Source organism: Lepisosteus platostomus, chromosome 14 (genome assembly GCF_059453375.1).
Source record: "Lepisosteus platostomus isolate fLepPlt1 chromosome 14, fLepPlt1.hap1, whole genome shotgun sequence".
Taxonomy (NCBI): domain Eukaryota; kingdom Metazoa; phylum Chordata; class Actinopteri; order Semionotiformes; family Lepisosteidae; genus Lepisosteus; species Lepisosteus platostomus.
Window position 1 is genome coordinate 12571722 of NC_142624.1, and position 11110 is coordinate 12582831.

Sequence of the window (11110 nt, forward strand, 5' to 3'; positions counted from 1 at the left end):
GAAGATGTTTAACTGTGTGAAATGCACAAGTCCCCTCGGCTGCAGTAACAGTACCGTCTGTTTTGCTGCCAGATTTGACAAAATATCGATTCACAAATTCTCTCCTCGAATAGCCTTCTTGTGTTTGTCTGAGTCAACACGAACTTGCAAGTCAAGTACACCTTTATTTGGCACAGAGACAAAAGTACCAGGCTTACACACCAAACACTCAGCTTCCCAGTTTTCACTGGCACTTCGAAAACACGGAAAATTAGTTCTGCTGTGAAGCGAGTGAAGAAACTCTCTGTCTCTCTTTCTAACCTTATCTACTGTCCTTAAAACTTTTGTTAATTATTCTTCGTGGTGAAAATAATGGGGTCGAATTGTTGGATATCTGAAAACTCCCCCCGGAAGGAGATAAAAGGATCAAAATAGAGGACATTTCCGGCAAAATTCCGGACGTACGGTAACCCTAATTAGGAGGCATATTGCATCTCCTGGGACAGATCCGAATATAGCAGCAGTTTATTACTGAAATAAGACTGTTACTCCGGAGTAATTCGACGCGTTAGTCTCTGGGAAATGTAACTGTTGCACTTCAGGCATGAAGAGGAGTGTCCATCCAGACCCAACACATGAATTTCGATTTCTGTAAATCAGTAAATTGACAAAGACTGATAATTAAAGCTGCTCTATATCACCGCAGGTCAACAGTTATATGTTCACTTTTCAGCTGCCGCTCACGCGCTTGTGAGAAAAGCAGCCTCGCTCGCGCCCCCCGCTGGCGGCTCACTGAAACAGCGGTCGGTTCACACGGACACACGTGTTGATTGGGACTGAACACGGTACTTAAATAGATTAATTTGACCATTCCGAATGACATAATATTCAACTACAATACAATTCCAACCACTATACAATAGACCTTCGTCGCATGAAGTAATGGGTCCTCAGTATTTTACCGTTTAATGCACAGAGTGCCGCCACAGTGAGTTTGGAGAGCTCTGTTGAGATAAACAACCAGTGGAGGGGAACAAATTCAGCAAAACGCAGAAAGAAACGGGAGGCTCAGTCACTTTAAGTCTGTGTGTATACTTCTTTATTGAGAAGGTCTCCACACTGCTGGTTCTCAGGGGGAGCAGGGATATTGAAGACAAGCGATACAGTGGGTTAAATGTGTAATGATCTAAAATGTATACAGTAGCATGTAGTTGGGAAGCACAGAGTCTTTTGTTCACAAAAACCACCCATGGATTCGTCTGGCTCACTGCTCCTTCCTCCTGTTCCCCCTTGTTCTCCTGGTTCCCATTCTGTCTGACCTGAGCCACAACCTTAACAGGTCAGAACTATGTCTGTCACCACATCCAGGGTCCCTGAAGACACTGAGCTCCCTATACATTGTGCAAGGATGGGTCATTGCAGGACCATACTGTCCTCACCGATATCGTGTCCCTAACATCTCTGTCTGATGTTCTTGTACACACAACAGCAGGAAGCTCCTCAGATAACTGCACTGCTCATAAACGCTGTTTCACATGTGATAACAGGTTGGGTTTTTTAATTTGTCTTACCAGAGGTGGAAGTTCTCCCAACATGGCTGAGGACACCGACGAGCTGATAGTTTGTTGATGGTTCCCTGTTCTGAAACAAACACAGGAAGCAAGGTGAGTGACATTTCACCACTACCTCACTTGGGCTGCATTCCACAATCTCTTCAATCCTCTTTTCTTCTCTTCATAAACCTAAACTCTCACTCATCTCTCTGTTCTCTTTCAAAGACCCCATCTCTCACTGACTCCAACACAAACTCTTGTCACTCTCTCTGAGCTTCTGTCTGAGTCTGCCCTCATGTTCTCCCTGCCGCCTCTATCTCTCTCCCTCCCCTTCCTCACCAGCTGCTGTCTGTGCTGAGCTACTGCCTCTGTCTCACAGTGAGGCTCCACTGGGCTCTGCTTCTCTGTTTTCAAGGACATTCAGGAAACCAGAAATAAAAAGTGTGAACACACATGTCTCTGAAAGTGCAAATTAAGAAATATATAAGGCTATAACGACCATGTCAGAAAACTTGAAGCACATGAACTTTTTTAAGATTTTATCATTTCATGGGTCTGGACATCTTAAGGGGACACATTATTGTCCTCAATAAGAAATGAAAGAGATTTTCTGAGGATAATCCTCTTAGAATGCACCAGGTACTGTGGCTCTGGCAACAGCCATATCACCCTGCAACTCACAACTGGCAACCCACTGAAGCTAACCACCAGGCAGGTGTGAGCCTGGTCAGTATCTGGATGGGAGACCTCCTGGGAAAAACCAAGGATGCTGCTGGAAGAGGTGTTAGTGGGGCCAGCAGGGGGTGCTCACCCTGTGGTCTGTGTGGGTCCTAATGCCCCAGTATAGTGACGGGGACACTATACAGTAAACAGGTGCCGTCCTTCGGATGAGATGTAAAGCCGAGGTCCTGACTCTGTGGTCATTAAAAATCCCAGGGTGTTTCTTGAAAAGAGTAGGGGGTGTAACCCTGGTGTCCTGGCCAAATTTCCCATTGGCCCTTGCCAATCATGGCCTCCTAATCATCCCCATCTATGAATTGGCTACATTACTCTGCTCTCCTCCCCACTGATAGCTGGTGTGTGGTTAGCATTCTGGCAAACTATGGCTGCCGTTGCATCATTCAGGTGGTGTTGGAGGGGAGTCCCGATTACCTGTAAAGTGCTTTGAGTGGAGTGTCCAGAAAAAGTGCTATATAAGTGTAAGCAATTATTATTATTATTATCTGAACTAATGGCAGGTAATTCAGGAGTTTGTAATTCCAAGTGGAGTGAATTGATCACAAGTTTGTGTTAGGAGGCAGATCACTGAATGGACACTCATCAGAGAAAGGAACTGATCTGATGATCAGTTTAGGACTAAGAAAAGGACTTGAGGATTAGGAAGAATGTGATCTGACAGGAATGATATTCTGCTCATCTATTGCTGTGGGTGTTTTCGGATATGTGTGGAGGTGTCAGTACTGTTAAGGAGATGTGGGCCAGAGGTAAATGTGGGGTTACCTGGTGATTCTCCCTGCTTGTCCTGAGGGGGTGTGGAAGGTTCCTGACTGCAGGCTCTCCTGCAAGCTCATCCGTGGGTTGCAGCCAGGAGCTCTTTTTCACTGAGCCCCTCTAACAACCTGTAGAGACAGCATTGAGAGTGGGAGCTCTGCTCTCAAGCAGACCAACAGGTCAGGTGCTTTCTCCCCAGAGTTACAGGACACAAAGCTCTCCTTCACTACCTGCTCTCTGTCACTTGCCAGTGGTAATAATTGGCCAGTCTTCATGTACTCAATCTGGAGTTTATGTACTGGATTTTACAGTGCAATACAAAGCAGTTCCTTGTGCTTGGAGCACAAATACAATGTTTTAAATAGCATCTAAACTAAATGATTACTGTACAGACTGTTGAAGCGTGAGCATGCAGTGAAAGCAACTGTGGAAGAATTGTGTTATTCTGCTACACCTGTAGTGTCTCATAATATATCAGAGCTGGATTTTACACTCCACTGACACAGCTGCTCTGTGCTGCAGACAGTGTGACACTGTGATTGTTTCTGGGCCAAAGAGGGACTCACACTGTGGGCTCAGCTGTCCAGTCCAGAGCACGGGGAAGTTGGACACCACCGCTGCAGTGGGCTTGAGTGGTCAAGCCGCTGGGGATGACCACTGGCTCCTTCAGCTTGGTGTTGTACTGCAGCGAGGTGTCATACCTGAACCTCTTCAGATGCAGATCAGCACTCTGCTCAGGAGAGGAAGAGGAAGAGGGACAGTGGGAATATCAGTGAAGAAGCACAATTCACTCCAGTTATATGAGACACGCTCATGAATGCAACAGTGCAGCAATTTACTCAATTCACATTCTTTCAGTCCAGAATGACCACTAGAGTGTCTCAGCTATCATTCCCTATGAGCCTAGTGTGCTGTAGATGAGAAACTGGCTTCCATGCTGCTGCACATAAAGATCAGTCAATGCAGAGTGAATCAGTTACACAGTAACTTCTCTGACAGTGCTGTGGGCTTGTGAGCTGCATGCAGACCTACCTGGGCAGTGTGCTGAAGCTTGAAGTGACAGAGGCCAGCTGTCCTGAGCAGCTCTGACACCTCCGCTCAATCACTGCATCCTGGGCGAAGGAAGAGACATTGTCTGTGATCAACTGAGACAACCTAGTCGAGGTCACAATTTCGAGAGACCCACTTATGTTCAGACTGAATAACATGTTGAAGCTTGGATTAGGACTGATTCACATGATAGCTTTAAAAGCTGAGAATTTAACATGGAGAAAACAAAGAAGGCTACAATTTCTGTGATACAATCAGGATGTGACACCAGCCAGACTTGAAGAAAACATATAAATAAATAACTGTACACCCTGTATAGCCATATAGTATCAACAGTATCATTATGTTTAGATTTAAGAAAAATAAATAAATCTTTGCAGAAATCAGGATGTAGGATAAAAATGCAACATTAGAGCCTGAGGCTTTATCATTGCTTAGAGTTTCCACACATATATTCTATGAAGATACAGTGAACTTCACTTGTGCTGAATCAATCTTATTTCTTCTTTCTCCGATACAAAAGCCATGTTCTGCTCTGATCCTGCCCCTAAACCATGATGCCTGTCTCATGAGGCACATGTTAAAAAGCCCCGTGTTTGTCCCGTCGAACGTCGAGACTGACCTTGAAGTAGAGGTCGAGGCAGTCCTGGATGGAGCACAGCGGGAGGAGGTCCAGAGACAGGTTGTGAAACATCTCTGTCCTGGTGGCTTGAGTTCCACAGCTTTCAGAGAACAGAGAGGCAGACATGTGACCACCCATTACTCCAAACACTTCCAATTTCCTTTCAAGGCCAAAATCAACTCTAATTACTAAGACTAACTTGTAGCTCTTTTCCTGAGAAACTGACCTCATGCAGGTGTGTTGATGCTGGAGCTGAAACTGAGTTCTTTCCTGTCGTGTGTTCATCAACTGTGTGTGCCAGCCCTCCACTACAGGATGCAATTCTGGTGAAGCCTAACAGTATAAAAGGGGTTTGGGAGATGAATTGCCCACACGGGCAAATAACAGAGACTGGTTAAGCTGGCCAGCATATTTGTTGGAAGTGAGCTGAATCCAGATCACACTGGAGCCACCAGCTGCACAATAGCACTGCCCAGTAGAGCACTGTGTTTTCTTCAAAGCCTCCTGAAACTAGAATCAGGAAGCATTTAGATCAGTTTAATTCTGTGGATATTTTTTTAGGTTTTAGTAGTGGAATACATTCTGTGTATTCTTCAGGTGTGTTTCAATGTCTAATATATGTAACAGAGTGATAAATGTCTTAGTTTCGCAGCTCTCACTTGTTGCCTGTCTCCACTGAACTCCTCATGAGCAGCTGAGATGACTGTTTTAATGCATCTCAGCTGCTCCTCCTTCTGACTCAGGCTGCTCTGGTTCCTCCCTGCAAGCAGGTGAGCAAACGACCTGCAAAGAAGAGAACAGTCTGGACACTCCTCAACACAGCAGAACAGAGGCAAGTCAGTGGACTAGAGGAGCACATCTCAGTACTGGCGAACAGGAGGAAAACTAAGACGCATGATCTAAACATCAGGTTAAATTTACATCTTTGTTTTCCACTGGAAGTTATAAGTTTCACGGTCAGGAGGACTTGTGTGACCTCGCAAGTTTATTTTGTTCTCCAGTCTGTCTCGGTCTCTTTAAGCTGCTTCCTCCTGCCCTGGGCTCAAGGACCTGAGCAGCCGAGTCTGGGGCATCGTGTCCCAGCTGTGCCCCTCCCTCAGGATGTTGCTGGAGAAGGACGGTAGGCCAGAGAGACACTGCAGGGTAGCGTTCATATAGCAGCTGTTTCCCAGGTTGGGGAACCTGTGGACAGAAGGACAGGGTCAACTGAGGAAGTCCTGGGACAGGCTGGAGTCTGAACTGCACTAAGGGGACCTGGAGCTGCCCTGTTCCTTCACTCCCTGCTGCAGCAGACACTGCAAAGCACTTGGGCACTTCCTGTCATGTGTTCCTCATATTATTAAAGTTTGATTCTCACAGTGAGAAATATTGTCGGTTTTAAAGAGTGGATATTAAAAAATGTGATCTTAGCTAGATCAGGAAGAAGATGTCAGTCAATAAAGCTAGATTTATGAATATATTCTTCACTAAATGTCCCTTGTTGCAGTTCTACAAAAGTGTAAAAAGTAAACCAACAGAGATGTTATTACTTTTATCGGCCATTGCTTGCTGGTAGAAGTAAGCTCACTTATAAAAATCAAGGCACTCAGGAGAGAAGCAACGCTGGTCATGGCTTCTTGTGATGAGTGTGTGAATCCGCAGCTGGAACTGTCTGAACGGGCGGGTCCTTACCTCAGGAGCAGGGTGGTCTCTCTGAAGGGGCCTCTGACACTGAGAGGAGGCTCTGTCCTTTCAGAGGGGGGATGGCAGCACACGACACTGGAGCTGGAAAGGAACAGCATGTGTTCACAGTGACCAGGAAACAGCTCACAGTGTAAACTGACATCATGAAATATTATTTCTTACAATGACTGGAAAGGCATAACTGAGCCCTTCTTACTTTCTCATGAGTGCGGCACCAAGAACTCAGTCAGCTCTTTTGGTTGAAATGAACATTTTCGTTTCAACCAAACTCACCCTCACCCTCACCCTCACCCTCACCCTAACCCTAATTCCAAGAGCAATACTACTAAAAAATAAAAGGAACTGCTATGGGGAAACGCTTTGCTCTGGCCTATGCCGACATCTATATGGCCCATTGGGAAGCCACAGTATTCCCAAAATGCACACACAAACCTACACACTACTTCAGGTACCTTGATGACATCTGGGGAACCTGGACACACAGCCCACAGGCCTTTTAAGAATTCATTAACACCCTCAACACACACCACAGGTCCATTAAACTCAAATACGCCAAGCATGAAAACCAGATAGACTTCCTAGACACCACCACATACAAGGGTTCCTCCTTCAACAACACAGGCAAACTGGACATCAAGGTATATTTGAAAGACACGGACACACATGGCTCACTGCACAAAGACAGCTTCCACCCAAAACATACTTTCAAAGGACTGGTAAAATCACAACTCCTACGCTTCCACAAAATCCGCACACAACAACAAGACTTTGAGGAAGCCAAATACACACTCTTCCAAGCTCTACGCCCGAGAGGATACACGAAGTTTCCTCAAAAATGTGGTACAAACATTTCTAAACAGAAAAACACCTGATGACAGCAAAATAATACCCCTCATCACAACATACTCCCAACTCAGTGTAATAACCAACCAAAAACTAAAGTCTACTTTCACCACGATATTAGAAAACACAAACCTACTGAGAGTACACAAAATCATATCTGCATATAGAAAAAACAAAAACCTACAGAATTATTTAGTCCAAAGCAAACTAAAACCGGTACAAAACAGATCAAATACGCCAAGAGCCAAACACTTCAAACAGAAAACAACGATCCAAAACAACAAAACCAAAGAAATCTTCCGGTTGCAAAGGGCGCTCTCAGAAAACACCAATAACACTGTCTATGGCATCCAGTGCAAAACGTGCGGGGTGACCTATGTGGGGGAAACAGGTAACTCCATCCGAACCCGACTGGCACAACACAGGTACAACATTCGGAACCAGCAGGAAAGGAGGACTCACCTGCTGGCACACTTCCTACAGCACGGGCTGGAAGCGCTGGAGGCCACAGGAATGGAGAGGAACCCCAACTGGACAGAGATGGAAAGAAAGAAAAAGGAAACGGAGTGGATCAAAAGACTTCTACTACCTTTCCACAAGGCCTGAACATCAGAAAATAAACTGGGAGGGTTTCAGTCGTTGGAAGGAAACTGCAACATTCCTTGTCCCAGATGGTCCCTTCTTACAGAAAATCTGGGAGAAAGAGCTTTGTTCCCCTACCCTACCCCTAACCCTTAACCCATAACAACGCCTGAAGAAGATCCAGGCAGGTCGAAACATCGCCACACAGAGAAAACCAAGATTGCCTTCCCACGGAGCCACAGATTCTACAGAGGTAAAACTGCCTAACAGTGGAAACCTAATGGTGCCAACGAAGCTTTAGGCATTTTACTGGTAAGTATGGATCGTTATGGTATGCGTCAACCCAGAGTTGACAACACACGCTACCGTACGGTCACTCTCCACACCGCCGCCAACGCAGAAAACACAGCAGTTAGAGCTCAGGCTGTGACTATCAGTCTCACACACTGATACTGCATGAGGAGCAGGGCATTAATTACCTTTCTCAACATATCAAATATTTTAAAACCTCAAGTGCGTAAAACATGGTTTAGCTGGAAATGGAGATTATTTTCAAGTTTACTGAATTCCTCCAGGAGCTATGACTTAAGATTTTAAGGTCTTTGCATTTATTATGCAGCATTTATTTATACCTATGATAGTTCTTATACAGAGGAGTATAACAGTAGAAGACATGCCTGTTGTGAGCTGTGAGAGTGTCTGACCCAGAAAGCTCTGTGTCAGGAAGGCCAGGAGAAGAGGTCCTGGGGCTGGTCTTCTCCTGGACCTGACGCCCATCATCAGCTCCTCCTCTGTCAGGAGAAGACTGCTGGGGCTGTTTGAGAACAGAGTGGAGACACTGGGGTCAGTAAAGGGCAGGGGAATATGATCTGGGAATCATGCTCTTCCCATCATCACTAACAGGAGATAGAAAATCTAGAATAAAGCACTTCAGGTAAGATGATGAGGGTCATTGATAATAAAACCCTCTTTTCTTTGCAAGGACAGCAAGAAATATACAGTAGCAGTCAGCTAAACGTTCACATTACAGTTGGACTTGGCTGTAATATGACAACAAAAATAAACCTTATAGACTATGAGAATGGTTGGTGATACAGTTTGGACTGACGACATGATCTTGAAAAAGTGATTAATTGACACTTGAATAAATCTGGACAATTGGCTACAGTAAGTAGAGGGGTTCGACTCCATTCCCACTGAGATCATGGAGCTGTTATCTGTGAGCTGCTGAGTACCTGTGCTGGGGGAGCTCAGTCTGGACCACACAGGAGACCTCCTCTCCCTGGCTGTAAGGTCGTGTGTCCAGCTGTCCCTTCTGCTGGGCCCCAGGGTCCCCAGTGCTGTCTGGGGTCCCAGCTCTGGACACTGGCTCCACCTTTCCTGACCTTACAGCCCCTCTGCCTTTCTTCCTGTGTGCTGTTTTGCTCCCCTCACAGGCTTTCTGGGGTCGAGTCTGAAAAGACCATGAACACACCTCAGTCAGAATAACCCTCCTCTTACCCACTCCAGCTCACTCTCCACTTTGTGTTGACCCTTCATACTCAGAGGACTCACAGAGAAGAGAGGAGCTCTACAGAGAGCTGCAGAGGAAGGCTCAAGCATCATCTTCCTCCCCCTACCCTGGATTTGTTGACAGTACTGGGCTATAAGTTCCAGCAGTAATGTTTCGTGACACCTCTAATCTGCAGGTTGCCTCTTACATGACATTATGATATACAGCAGTTTACCATGGCCACTAAACATTGTAAGTCTGAGAAATGTTGCACTGTATGTCGGCCATTTCTTTAATAGTCTAATACATTCCAACATTAACCATACAAATACCCAGCGTTAACAAGAAGTAATACTTCAAACAGAATGAAACACAATTATTTATGAGTAGGATACACATGGCATATATCTGAAACTTTTCTAAGTGCAGTCCTTTTATTTATTTATATGTCCGTATATTTCAGTTACTACAATAAAAAGAAATACACAGTTTTTCAGTTTCATATAGCAACGTAACAGAAACATAGATTTCAAACCCGCTGTTATTCAATTTTAGTATCCATACTAGATTAAATCGTGTCATTTGTATGTTCTGACTCATAAAAAGAAGTATATAATAATCAGATAAAAATAGAAAAACTGAAAATATACCTTTCAAAAGCACCAAGAAAAACATCCACAACACGGCATTTTGTTCTTGCAGTTAATGAGCTTTGATGCTTTAATGGGCAGAAATAACTAGTGGGAAGGTATTATGACGTCATCAGGGTGATGTCAACATTGATTGCTGTGAGTAAACTTGGAGTCGCCCGACATTTAAAAACAATATTGTGTAGTGATCTGAAATTTAGAAACAATGATAGCAAATGTCGAATGTTTCAAGGCTATTAGGACATTTTCACATACACCCCTAGTCTGCAGGTTGCCTCTTACATGACATTATGATATACAGCAGTTTACCATGGCCACTAAACATTGTAAGTCTGACAAATCTTGCACTGTATGTAGGCCACTTCTTCAATATTCTAATACATCTCAATATAAACAATAAAAATACACAGCATTAAGAAGTATTATTTCAAACAGCATGAACACTATTAATCAATAGGAATCAGAGAGCATTTATCTGAAAAGTTTTTAAGTGCAGTCTTTGAACCAGTATACAGTATGTGTCAGTTACTACAATAATATGAAATCCAGTTTTTTAGTTTCGTATATCAACATAACAGAAATGTATTTGTATTCAACACGTTTACGAGATTTAAAAAGTGTCATTAGTGGGTTTAGTGTTTTCCGAGATTCATAATAGGGATTACATAATCATTAAATTATCCAGAAATCGAAAACTCACCTTCCGAAAGCACCAAGAAAAACATCCACAACACGGCATTTTGTTCTTGCAGTTAATGAGCTTTGATGCTTAAATGGGCAGAAATAACTAGCCGGCAGGTATTATGACATCATCAGGGTGATGTCAACATTGATTGCTGTAAGTAAATCTGGAGTCGCCCGACATTTAATTAATCTGAACTAATAATACTAATAAATGTGATTATTTTAAAACATTATCAGTATAACATGTCTAAATATTGTCCTTTGAATACTTCTTCTCTGAATTCAATTTAATCTTTAGAGAGTAGATAAAGGGTGCGAAAAGCAGTGAACTGATTATATATCCTCCCGTGGTTTGTATGCCGCTTCGTAACTTATGTTAATACCAACCGGCACGATCTTGCTTGCTGAAACAAGTCCACTCTGTACAAATAATATTCTCGATTTCTCACACTAGAATAGGCCTACAGTACGTCTCATGCTC

At 43.9% G+C, this 11110-nt stretch overlaps 1 long non-coding RNA gene across 1 annotated transcript; it reads right to left on the minus strand.

Moving 5' to 3' along the window:
• Positions 1–5205: 5205 nt before the first annotated feature.
• Positions 5206–6355, minus strand: LOC148648873 (uncharacterized). Its single transcript, XR_015926444.1, has 3 exons — positions 6263–6355; positions 5746–5877; positions 5206–5478 (listed from the first exon to the last, which is right to left on the minus strand). It is a non-coding gene; the product is annotated as an uncharacterized LOC148648873 (long non-coding RNA).
• Between the last annotated feature and the right edge of the window lie 4755 nt (positions 6356–11110).